We start from the raw sequence: 13,619 nt of genomic DNA, 5'->3' as shown, positions 1-13,619 counted from the left end.
GAAGTCTTTGAAAACAAGTGATATGCCTTATTTATGGAAGCGTTCATATGTAGTTCCCATTTTTAAATCTGGAGACAAGCATAATATTCAGAATTATAGACCCATTTCCAAATTGTGTGCAGTAGCAAAATTATTACGATTTATGATAAAATTTTCCCTCTACTGAGAACTATCCTAATCGATCAGCAGCATGACTTTGTAAATAAAAAATCGACAGAAACTAATCTCTGCGAATTCATTCATCGATTGATTACATCCATGAACAGAGGGCACCAGGTAGATGTCGTGTATACTGATTGCTCCAAACTTTGACAAGATCTCCCATACGCTATTAATAAAAAAAAATTGAAGGGGTCGGTATACACGGCGATCTTCTACGTTACTGTCTTCTTATCTCCGTAACCGTAGCCAAGCTGTGATGATAAAGGGGTTTTCTTCGTCGTTTGTACTTGTAACATCTGGTGTTCCCCAAGGTTCTCACCTCGGACCACTGCTGTTTAATGTGTTCATCAATGATATCGACGATATTATAAAACATTCTTCTTTCTTGTTATATGCAGACGATATGAATTTTTTTAGATCGTTCACGTCTTCACTTGACTGTTTATTGTTACAGGAAGATCTTGATCGGCACTGTACATATTGCAAAGACAACTTTCTTAGTGTAAATATGTCTAAATGTAGTATTAGCACTTTTTCACGAAAATTAAATCCAATCACCTACAATTATTACTTTGATTGCAATTCTTTGAATAGAGTGACCGAGTGAGGGATCTGGGAATTTATTTAGACAATAATCTTACTTATAGGTTACATTTAACCCAAATAACAGCTAAAGCCTATCGTATGCTAGGTTTTGTTCTGAGAGTCAGCAAAGATTTTAAGTGCAACTCAACGTTTGTTCTTTTATATAATACATTGGTTCGATCTGTTTTGGAATATGGATATATTGTTTGGAATCCACACTACAATTTATATATTGAGATGTTAGAAAATATTCAAAGAAAATTTATAAAATACCTTAATGTTAAAGGTCGTGCAACAAATGAAATTTTTACAATTACCCCACTTGTTGATCGTCGAACACTTAGAGATCAATTATTTTTGTTTAAATTAATAAGGAATTATTTAGTTTGCCCTTATTAAAGTCAAATTATGCACGAAATTCTTTTATATATAGAGTATTTTCCAGTATTGATATATTCACAGGATCAGTTGCTAACTTCAGGAAATTTCTGTTAGTACCATAAAGCCTAGATCTTTTATTTATTTTAAATTTGAACTTCTTACAAAAAAAAACATAAGAAAACACTCACTGAGTTTCTTTCGGCGGTTCTTCTCAGGTCCGAGATTTTTGATTGAAGATGAATAAAGATTGAATATGACTTTGTTGAGTTTCGATTTTTTCTCATATAATATATAATTTTACCGCTCACCTTAGATAAAAAACCTATCATTTTCTTTTACAAGCAATTAAGAAAAGAGCGTACTCCTTCCTTACTTTGAAAGGCCAGCAACGCACCTGCAGGACCCCCGGTGTTGCAGATGTCCATGGACGGTGGTAGTCACTTTCCATCAGGTGGGCCTCCTGCTCGTTTGCCACCTATAACATTTTTAAACCGTGTCCAAATAAGACACAACTAGATACTGTGTAAGGTGATCAGTGCGTGTTTAGAGATGATTTGCATTCTAAATATGAATGAAATGAAAAAAACATATGTACCTAATACTGATTACAATCATGGAGTTTAAAAACATTTTTTTTTTTTGTTAAACAGGAATATTCTCATTTAGAGCAAAAAGTCTGGTCAACATAAGTGTAAAAAGAACCGAAATAGCTAAGTATTATACTGCAGGCGCGTCTATCAACACTTGGCATAAACAAAGGCATCCCAAAGCCAGACTGCGATGCAGTTACTTGTTAGAATAAGAAGGCTCCACACGTACCAGCTATAAAAATGTTAAATATTACGCAATTAATGTCCAAACTACTGCGTAGTCTTTATACATTGAATAAAGTGTAGGAGTCTATTTGGATAAGATATTTTTGTTAAAGCTTTTAATGACATTTTTAATTTTAAGCGTGATTAAATCACGATAACCTGCCAATAGATTTTGGCAACTTTTTTTACTGGGTATGTTCAAACTCATAGTATAAAAAAAAGGGGAAATGTCTAATATCAACTGATATTTATTATATTTCCGAAAAAGATACTTGGTTTCTCCAACAAAGTGTCGCAGTTAATTTCAATTCATTATTTGTTTTAAAAGTAATTATGAACGAAGATTTAAATCCCTAACATTTCTTAATTTTATTATCTGACTTACATTTTTAATATTCTTTGTGTTTTGTGTAATAGCTAAATTGTATTAATAAAAATAGACCCTTTCGTGTATACCTTTTTTTTAATAAACAAGGTTTTATATGTAACTAGCGACCCTCCCCGGCTTCGTACGGGTGCAATGCTGATACTAAATATACTACAGAATGTCTTACAACGTTCATAGTTTTTCAGTCACTAGACAATACAAACCGCTATGTCCCTGCGAAGTCTGCGAAGTATGTCCTTACGATGATATTACAGATTTAAAAAATCTGTAATATCTTCCAAAATATTAATTTAAATTACATGCTGTAAGAGCCATTTTGAACTTTATTAAATGTACAATGTTTTTAAGGTGCTTAATTGGATAAGGATTAATGCTGTAGGTATTGCTGAAAATCGCTTTGAAAATAAGCCATTATTTCTCGTAAAAAGTAAAGATAAAAAATGTTTGTTATGGGCTATCCCTAAGAGATACACATAAACCATCGTGGACTTTGTTGAAGACCTTTTTAAGGTGTATAATACCGTAATACATTATTTTGATCTATCTCGTAGGATTATTTTTCAATGTAAGCGCAAAAAATGTGTTTATTTAGGACATTACTTCAGAAACCTCTAAAATTGACAGTGTTTATCTACTATATATTGTGCATATATTATACATATAAACCTTCCCTTTGAATGAATCTATCTATTAAAAAAATCCGTTGTGTCATTTTAAAGATCTAAACATACATAGGGACATTTTTTTATTTTAATTTATTCTATGTAATGATGATGATTATAACATTTTAAAACCTATGGCGTTGGCTGTTAAGGAGGTCCTTCATCTGGACTCAATTTTGGATATAGTCCTGCTTACCATAAAAATGTATTGTCATCGAAACTGAACCAACCGACTGAACTAAAGTAAGAAGGTACTTTCTAGAGACAACTAAGCTGGACGATTTTAATCGCTCTAGTAAGTACTCTAATCACTTTATAGGTACTAAGACTTAGCACAATATACAAACTTTAAGCAATTTTCACAAAAGCAAAATCAAATTTAAATGGGCTTTTGTGATTTGCAATAGCAATTGCTAGGTGACTAACAGTTAACTCTCGAATACAGCGTCATATAGAAAATATGCCAGTTTAAATTGGGGAATCGATGCCTTAGAACTTGGAACAAGCGAATGATTGTTAATTATAAATTAATTAAGTATAAAATAAATATAGAATATGTTAAAAAAATTACGTCTTGTCACAATGAATGCCCTCTTCTGAAAACTTTGTGGTACTTCTAAAGCAGTACAGCGGTGTATAATTTTTCATTGAGTTCGAGTATGTAGAGTTTAAATGTAGAGTCATTTTAATACTCATATCAGTCGCCTCTACCTACATAAAACTTTTAGGTACTACAATAACATACCAGATGATCAAGATACAATTGGTACAGCGAAATTATTAAAATATAATTGTTGTCTACTTTACACCACTTTACACAATCTAGCTCAGATTTATAAAAATATTATATTTAAATTTTAAAATTATTCTTAAGAGCTTTCTTCGAATTCGCTTTATTATTTATTATTATCTATAACTACGCTTATATCGACAAACCTAAAAAGTCTTAAAAAAGTAAAAAAAAAAAGTTAAAAATAATTGTCTTAAGTTTTAGTCTTTTGCCTTAGGTACAGGCATATTGCTGTTAACTACGAATACGATTTTGAATTTCTCAGAAAGTGATATACTCTGTTATGTTTAATAAACAAGTATAATAGTTATAGAGTATAGCTAGTCTTTGAAAAGAAGAAACTCGAAACAAATTAAAAAATAAGTAAATTCGATTTTTAAAATAATTTCATCCAATACAATTTAGCTACACAACTACGCAATGGGCGTACCTTACTTTCTCTTTTCCTCATAAACAGAACAGAGCATGCGTGAGTGATACAGATATAGAATGGGCGGAGCAAAGAGATGCCGATCCGAGATCATCCCACGCGACGCAATTTAACGCTGTTTGAAGTCTGAATACTCAGTGAAAAGAAATAAAACTTAACGTTTAATGATTCAGAGAATGGCTTCGGGCAGCGACGCTAATAGATTGCCGTTCCAACAACTCTTTCTTATTACCTACGCACAGTTTGATATCTGTGAAATGACAAAGTACTAAAACAATTATCTCTCTTTTCTTCTATTAATTGGATATTAATTTAAACTTTCGAAATAATTGTTTATTTTTTGTAATAATTAAAATAAAACGTTTGGAACTACCACAAGGTCGGAATGAAGTTTCTGCAAGAACACAAATCAAACTATAGCTACGTGATACTTTTAACCTTGATACCATTATACTAACTTTAACACGGGTAAGTATATAACATTGTGTTAGTTAGGCTCTATAATTACTTTTTTAGCATCAATAATAATTATTTATTATAGCATTTTATGATATTTATTTATTCATTGCTTGAGGTTTTCTTTTAATGCGAATAATAAGGTTAATCTTATGAACTACGCGAATGTACAGAAAGATAATATAAATATGGCAAGATCCTCTAGCAGACACTAAAAGGGTCATAGTCGAATCATTTCAGATTAAATCAAAACATCGATGCAAAGTAACTTGTCTTTTACCTACATAATATCTTTAAAAGTGTGCATACCTACTCAGTACTTAAATTACATGATTTGATAACATCTATGAGATATAAGATGCCAAACTCAAAATCACTGAGCAAAAGGGTGGTTTTGCTTAGAGCGTTTTGTTTCTTCATTTTTAATGCTTACACACACAGCCCAGATATCGTTTTGTCTACCTATTCTTCCTGAGTATTAGATACAATCCAGGTAAATTCAAGGGGAATTAAATTTGTATCTTCGAAGTCAACGCCTTAAATCTTAGACTGAATCAGTAGTTGTATACAGTAGATGAGTATATAGAAACTTAATTTAAAAAAATCGATAATTTTGGCATATCTTACATTTGCCGCCCTAGAGTACCCTGCTCAGCCAGTAAATCTGCCATTAGGGAATCTTAGTGCTATAATTATTATAATCGAACTTTAACTTTTTGATCGTGATAATCCGATACATGCGAAGTCCGTGATCGATTTCAGCAATAAATTTCGAGTATGTCTTACAAAAATTCTCTACAGGTCTGTTTGTCCTCTCTGTAAACGGTTTTTTATTTTTTATTCGTGCTTATCATTGCCCACAAATATTGGCGCCGTAAGAAATATCAACCTAACAAAACGAATAGAACAGCAATACACAACAATATTTAGTATTGCTGTTTGTGTGATGGATAGTACCTTCCAAGACGGCCCTTCACCAAGATATCATTTTATTCCTAGTAAAAACATATGAGCAAATAACTATTCAATAATCCAATTTGATATTAATTTCGGCAGCAGCATTGAAATTACTTACACTGTCAAATGTTCAGCCAGTTGTAGAATAAAAATATATGATCCATTACACCTATAGTCTGGATCACTCACACGAGAATACAGTCAAATAAAGTGTTTACGTTTATCGATAGAATAAGCTAGTTTACAAGTTTCTAGTAGACAAAAATATGCTTTAACATACGTATTAATTAATGTATTTGAATCTTATTAATATTTGATTTAACATATATAATATTAACCCAACTAGGTACTTACATAATTTTACTGTACATTACTTTGCAGTAGGTAGATTTTACTGCAAAGTAACACAGATTAATTTTCAATTTAATATCGAGATTTGCCTATCTCACTTACTGAGTAAACAAAACCGAAATAACATTTATGATAGTAACACTCAGTGCATTTCCGTAAAGAAAAATCGACGTTGTATATTTACATTTATAGTGGAGGCGACGACAGCGCTAACGACGCCATCTTCCTGCCGCGCATTTGTCTGTCAACGGACACTCGGTTGCGCGCCGGATGCACCGCCAGAAAAACATTCAGAAACTTGTGACGATCTTTCTACTAGGTTTCTGGACGGGATGGATTTTATTCTAAATTCAATTTGTTAGTATCGTTGAATACGTATTTGCTATGTAAGCTATTATTAATAATGATTTATTAGTAACCTATAGTTTGATATTTGCGTAATATTTTAAATACAGCGTAATAGTAATATCTATGTATTGATTTTGTACATCTGAACAAACAATTTGTGCTTAACATATTACTCTTTCCTTATATTATATATTCAATCTTAACATTGACGAACAAAACAATTCTCTTGCGAATTTTAGGGAAAAAAAACTACAATTTACAATGCACAATTGTGTGCGCAAAGACGGACTCTCATTCCTTACCAAAAGGACTACAATGCGACTCAGCTGAAAGGAGATAGGTAAGCCTCAGGATCCTATGGTTATACATGTTTTCCGATAAACGAAAGTTAACTTCTCAAGTTTTTAATTCTTAAATACTTGCTGGACCCGGGGCATATTTCCAAACTATTTAACAAACTATAATTACCATTAGTGTACTTGATTTTACATATAAGTATAATATATACACAATTATGTACTTATTTTAGGTACGAGGCACAGGTCCATGAATTAGGCCGAGCCTGTGCCTCAGGCGCTTAGTCTCTTCCAATGACGTTATATAATTTCAAAAAAGACATGCTTATATGTAGTAGGTACATCATTGGTAAAATAATCTATTGACAGTAAAGATGCTTATGATAACAAAAAAATAACCCAATGATCTGATGAACGATAATATTAATGAGCTCAATACCTAGCAAAGAAGCAATTTCGTTTGTTAACTTTGTTTATGATTCGTCTTGTTGCAAGGTTTAAGACTTATGGTTAAGTTATCTTTATAGACTAAAACCTATTTTAGGGTTATTATTTACGGATTACACCTATTATTAACGAATAAAACGACAAAAAATCTAATTGCAACAATGTGTGTTAAATCGCCACAAAAATTATCATAACAATTTATACAAAACTTTTTAAATTGCAGTAAATAAGCATGGACACCCTTTCTATCTATAGGTCCCTGTTTTTCAAACAATGATGTCTTTCATATTATAATTTTTGGAAGAGAGATCGTAAAACGCAAAACGGTATCAGATGCTTTAAAAACGAAGAGTGCCTACGTATTCTCTTATTATTAGGTAATTTACGCTTACAGAGAATAAAATTAAAAAAAAACTAAATAATAATATCTAGTGTTGTTCCTAGCTTTTTTTCATAATAAATGACAGCTATTAATTTTTGTCGAATGTCTTTTTACTTTTTTCGTTGCTTTATTAAAAACAAACGCGGAATAACCATTAACCACATGTTATTCAAAATTTTTTTCATAAGATTACGTATACTAAGCTTAAATATTCATAATAAAACCTTATACCAATGACCGAAAAGCACTCTATCGCGTTGAAACAATCTCCGACTGATTTTCATGAAATATTCACATTCGCCATCTTTTAACAGGATGGGAATTGTAGTAGGTATATGTTCTCTAATCTTTACAATAAATAGCACAATTTAATAACCATAAAATTAACTAAATTCCATTTATCGGGTTATTATAGTTATCTTTGACTTATTTGATACTACTACTACTACTACATATTTGAAAAACATTCATTTTTATGACTTAAATTAAGAATTTGTTTAAAAAACTATCCTAGGCATATAATATTCAATATAATACATATTATGAACTATATTATTTCAAGGTGCTTATTATTTTTATCTGTGCAAAATATAGAGTGTCATAAAGCTATCGTCGCGGTTCAGGTGAACGGCCGCAGTGCGCGTGCGCGTCGCGCGTCGTTCGCAACATGTCTCCCATATTTCCGTCATCGATGCGTCTGATGCGCGCCAAAATAAGATTATTGGAAATTTGACACAAAACGTCAGACAGGGCTACCAAATCAAGCGATATCAAATTAATATTATTCCACGAAAATTTACTTGACCATACCAAACCACTATTATTAATCAAAATATATTTATATCTTTTTGTCAACCAGCATTCACGTAAAATAAAACGAGTACAACAAAGAATCAATCAACAGCAACTCGTAGGTTTCCAAATTATTGCAAAGTAGGTAAATATTAGTTAGCCCATAAATTAAAAAATATACCAATCATTTATTCTTCCTAGCCAGGCAGGCCTATCTTAATTCTGGTTACAGGGAGTACAAAAGCCAAAAAGCCCCGAGCGCCGCGTTTTGAGGGTGGCTCGCCGATTAATTTTGTTTTGGAGGAAAGGAGAGATCGCCAGTTCACGCTTGAACCTGAATGCTTGTTTTGCTTAAGACGGGCTTGTTCCTAACGTTGGTCTTGTCTAATGATAAACATCCCTTTACAATTCGCCCCTTTGTCTGTGTAACTCTTGACCAAAACAATGCAAATTATGTAATTATATGTTATTGTAATTTACATTTATTTGTATTAAATAGCAATTTTTAAATTCTTATTAAATAATTATATTTAAATAACTGACATAAATAAGCTACAATGTGTTCTCACTGGTAACCCTACAGTTACTTTACGATCAAAACGCTACATACACTACCCAATACTGATGACGCATTTAAATGGCCCTCAATATTTTCGGTTCAACAAGAACTATTTTTATTAGCCTCCATCTAGAGCTAAACACAATCTATGAATCTATAGATAGGACGTCTCGAAAAGGAATTAATACTTTCTATATTGATCAAGTTTAAGGGGTCAAAAAGTCACAACTTAGAAAAAGAATGCGACTTTGCGTTCACAATAGGGGATGTCACTTCGAGCAAGAACTGGCTAAATTACAAAATATCTTAATTGTAACTTAGCTACTGAACTGTTTATGAATCTAAATTTAATTTTAAATTTGTATTAAGTAAGTTAAGTAAATAAGTAAGTTTTTTTACATTGGTTATTATTTTAAATCAATTTTGTGGGAATTTTAAAGAGTACTTTAGTACTAATTCGGTCATGTTCGAATACGAATTTACACCAGCGTCCTTTCTGATCATTTTATTTCGGTTGCTTTGAAATAAATTCCTAGTTTTTATACATTTTCGGAAAGCTAATTAAACGATTATGTTTTTAAAATAATCTGCAGAACAAGTTTCATAATGATTTTTTTTTGTTTTTCAGGCATATTTGAGGGAAAAAAATAAAAAATATATTAAAATAATATCGTTTTCCGTCTCGCATTTTTAAATTTGGACACATAATTATTGTTTATATATTGAAAAATAACCAGTGTTTAATCGTTTTTATAAATCAGAAGAAAAAAGTAGATTTTAATCGAAACTTTTTTTTAATAAATTTTTGAATTTGCAATTTTGACTTATTTTGAAAAAATCTAAAAAACGTTCACTCAAAAATGGTTCACTTTTGCATGCATATGGGGGTTAAAATTATCGCAAATAGTCACCCCTATCACCTCCTAACGGGAATACGTCGAATTACCAATAACCCTGTATATTAGTATTTGGTCAAAGTAAGGAAAACATCAATTGTGAGTGACTACATTCGATCCCCATGAACTTGAAGCAATACGATATTTTTCATTAAAAGTACTATGGGACATATTTAGATACATATTTTTTAAATACATACTTTTATAATTAATAAAAATATAATTACTAACATATATTTATTTTTTACAGAATAAAGAAAATCGAAAACAATAACACAGAAGCTATTTATATTGCGTAAGAGTTTAATTTTATCGATTTTGTTTATAATAGGAATTAAAGTTATGTATGAACTAATTTTAATAATAAAAAAAGTAAAGTCGTAACAAAAAAAATGTAATTGTTGTGAACCAGAGAACTAGAATATTCAGAAGTGTCATTTGTACGTAATTCAAAAATTTTAATTTTTTTGTAACGTCCGCCATATTGGATAGAATATGGCAGCAATTCATGAATCATGGATTGTCATCGAGACTAAATATGTGTGCCAACTTTAAGCTCCATAGCTTCAATGGAAGTGGGTGTAATATTGATTGCAAGATTCCAGGACATATGTACATACATTCATACATACAAGTGAAATTAAATAAAATATTTTAATAAAAAAATTAACACTGATTTTTTTTGTAGTACCAAATATAAATAAAATATTTTAAGTTTAATTAAATCAGTTTTATTTTTTAATCATTTTCGAATAACAGTCAAAAGCAATACAAATAATTCTAATATCCTATCTATTTTTATGAGATTTATGATTAAACCTAGTATGATTAATCTAGTTAACCAATGATTCAACCAAATCGACTTGACGACATTTTTTTCTAGTAAATATTTAGATGTTTTTTTTTTTTTTTAATTGAATATATATTTTTTCTTTGTGAACCCATATTAATAAAACGAACAAACGGTTACTACACTACAGATTTCGAACACTTACGATTTTAATATATAAATAGATTATCAAACTTTTATAAAATGTTAATAATTGGTATGTTTTAATAATTTTAATTGTGGTAGGTATAATAATATAAATAAAAGAAAAAAAGGTTAAAACTAACTGTATACAAAATATAAATAAAAATATTGGAAGTCTAATTGAATCAGTTTTATTTTATAATCATTTGTTAACTAACATCGATAGAAATAAAAACAATTCTGTTGTCCTATCTATTTTTTATGAGATTTATGAATGATCTTACTTCGCTCAGTTTGGCGGCGTCTATAAGAATATTTGGGCGTAACCTCGTTACCTCGCTTAACCATTAGTTCACGTGCTTGCCGTTTTGTCGATGTTGTAAGTGTGTGCGTGCGATTCTCAAGGGCACTTAGCTCTTGTAGTCCTCTTAATACCTATTTAATACATTAAAACATGATTTATCTGTAATTTGTTTATTCAAATATCTTGAAATAATACATATCTTCCAAAAATACTGGTATGAATTGCAAATCAAAAACAGAATGGCGTTTATTTAAAATGATAATTAAATTTTACTATTAATGATTATTTTATACTAAATTCGTTATTAGTTACGCTTAGTAAATTATAATATTAATTTCATAAAATACCACCTCGTTTCTGAGGTTTGAAAATAAAGAAATTCGTCACTTATTTCCATCAAATGGTGCTGCCTTACTTAAACAGCTCGTCCTACCATTATATATTCAACACAGCTATAACATATATTTACGGCAAAAGTTTAAAATAAGAAACTTTACTTAGCTTTTATAAAAAAAAAAAAACTTCATGAATTTGCATGCATGAACACTTGTACTAAAATCTTAAAAATAATATTGTAATTAGGTTAATAATATCATTGCGGTAATTCGTACGCGGACGGAAAGAGTTCAGGCGGAGGTCCAACGGCTTTATGTGCTTTCCAAAGCACGGACACATTTTCAACTACCAAAAACCGTGCTGGACTTAAAACGCACACCGACCCCGGCTGCGTGGTCGAGGTTCTTCTTATTGACCCACTCGTCGACGCCTAGGCATACGACGATGAATGCACACGTTTTTCCTCCCTCTCGACGACGACAGCGCCCTAAGGTCCGGTCTCAGTGGGTTCTCAACATCCAGGTTTGAGTATTTTAACTCGCCTCCCAACCCGGTGAAAAAAGTAATTATATCTAGCCTCTAGACCAACGAGACAGTCAACCCAGGGATACCTTAAATATGTTGGCAGGTAAGCAAGTATTGAATCTTCTTATGATTTTGGAGATCACTGTCACTATTGACGACCTCCGTGGTCGAGTAGTGTGTACACCGGTTTTCATGGGTACGCCACTCCGAGGTCCCGGGTTCGATTCCCGGCCGAGTCGATGTAGAAAAAGTTCATTACTTTTCTATATTGGCTTGGGTCTGGGTGTTTGTGGTACCGTCGTTACTTCTGATTTTCCATAACACAAGTGCTTTAGCTACTTACATTGGGATCACAGTAATGTATGTGATGTTATCCAATATTTATATTTAATATTATTTAATATTTATAATATTTATATTTATTTATATTTATATTTAATTTAATATTTAATATTTACACTTATCAAACTTTGGAAGTAGTTAGTTGGATTAGTTCGTACCTTCCGACATGATGGTTTATTTTTAACCAATATCAATAAGGAACCTAATTGAAATAATTTGAAACCCAGCTGGGGTCGTGTAGACTGTAGTCTTATAACCTTAAATAAAATTTTAATTGGGTTTACAGAAAGGAACCCAATAAAACTTATATTTGTTTTTTTTTACTTGTAAACTAAATACAGGTTTTCACATTCGCTTTCGCTTCCCATTCTGATGTCTGTTAACTTACCAAAGACAAAAAAATCTCACAAATATGATAGACAATTTTTCTACTTTTAACTAGATTGACATATTGCTAACGATTTAGAAATATGTTGAAATAATGTAAATAAAAAATAGGACATTGGTGTTTTCAGAGACACCATTCTTGTCTATTTACCTAGAGTGTGTGTAGGATGACTATGGAGCGACTTGTGTCAATGTGCCTATCAAAGGAACCTATTAAAAAATAATAACACTTTTTTATTAGTATCTAAATTTGAAAATTATTAATACTATTAACTTTTTTCCATAACTTTTCCTTAATTTTAGATACTCTAATACAGTTTGTTTAAAAATATTATGTTTTCAAAAATATATTTCCAAGTCTGAATATTAGTCACATAATAAAATGTAAAAAAGTACTAGACTTAATTGTATGAATTTTGAATATATGAAAAAGATATGTAGATATAGCAAATACAGTTGGATCGTTATTAATAGTGTTCCATGTGCAAATAGGTACCTATTACATTATTTGATCAAGTACCTAAAACATATTCAATTAGATTCAATTAAGTTAAAGATGAAGCTTAGAAAGTTTGTATCAGATCACGCAATGGTTTGTAAAACGAAATAATTTAAGTGATCATAATACAATTACAGTCAATTAGTTACTAACTTCGTCAATCATTTTCAGCAAACAAATTCAAGAGTAACAAATTCAACTAAAACTTCTATGAGTAATTTTTCCCAATATTTATTTCAAAAATAAAATTCTAATTTAAAAATTTGGTGTCCGGGATTTATCAAACATTTGGTAAACATTATTGTATGCAATTGAAGGAAACGCCATCTATTAAATGGCTATAGAAATAACCATATATTTATTACTTTGTTCATCGTAAGATGTCTCTATCAGAGTTTCTAGTAATTTAAAATTTAAAAATAAAAGGTGTTTTTCTACGATGTTACGACTTTAGATAACACGTGAAATAATATTCAAAAACATTAACAATAAAACATTAATGAAGTAAAACTATTGTGACAATATTACAAATACATTTTCTATATGGCAACAAAAA

Source organism: Vanessa tameamea, chromosome 21, assembly GCF_037043105.1.
Source record: "Vanessa tameamea isolate UH-Manoa-2023 chromosome 21, ilVanTame1 primary haplotype, whole genome shotgun sequence".
Lineage (NCBI taxonomy): Eukaryota > Metazoa > Arthropoda > Insecta > Lepidoptera > Nymphalidae > Vanessa > Vanessa tameamea.
This window is presented reverse-complemented; position numbering follows the sequence as displayed.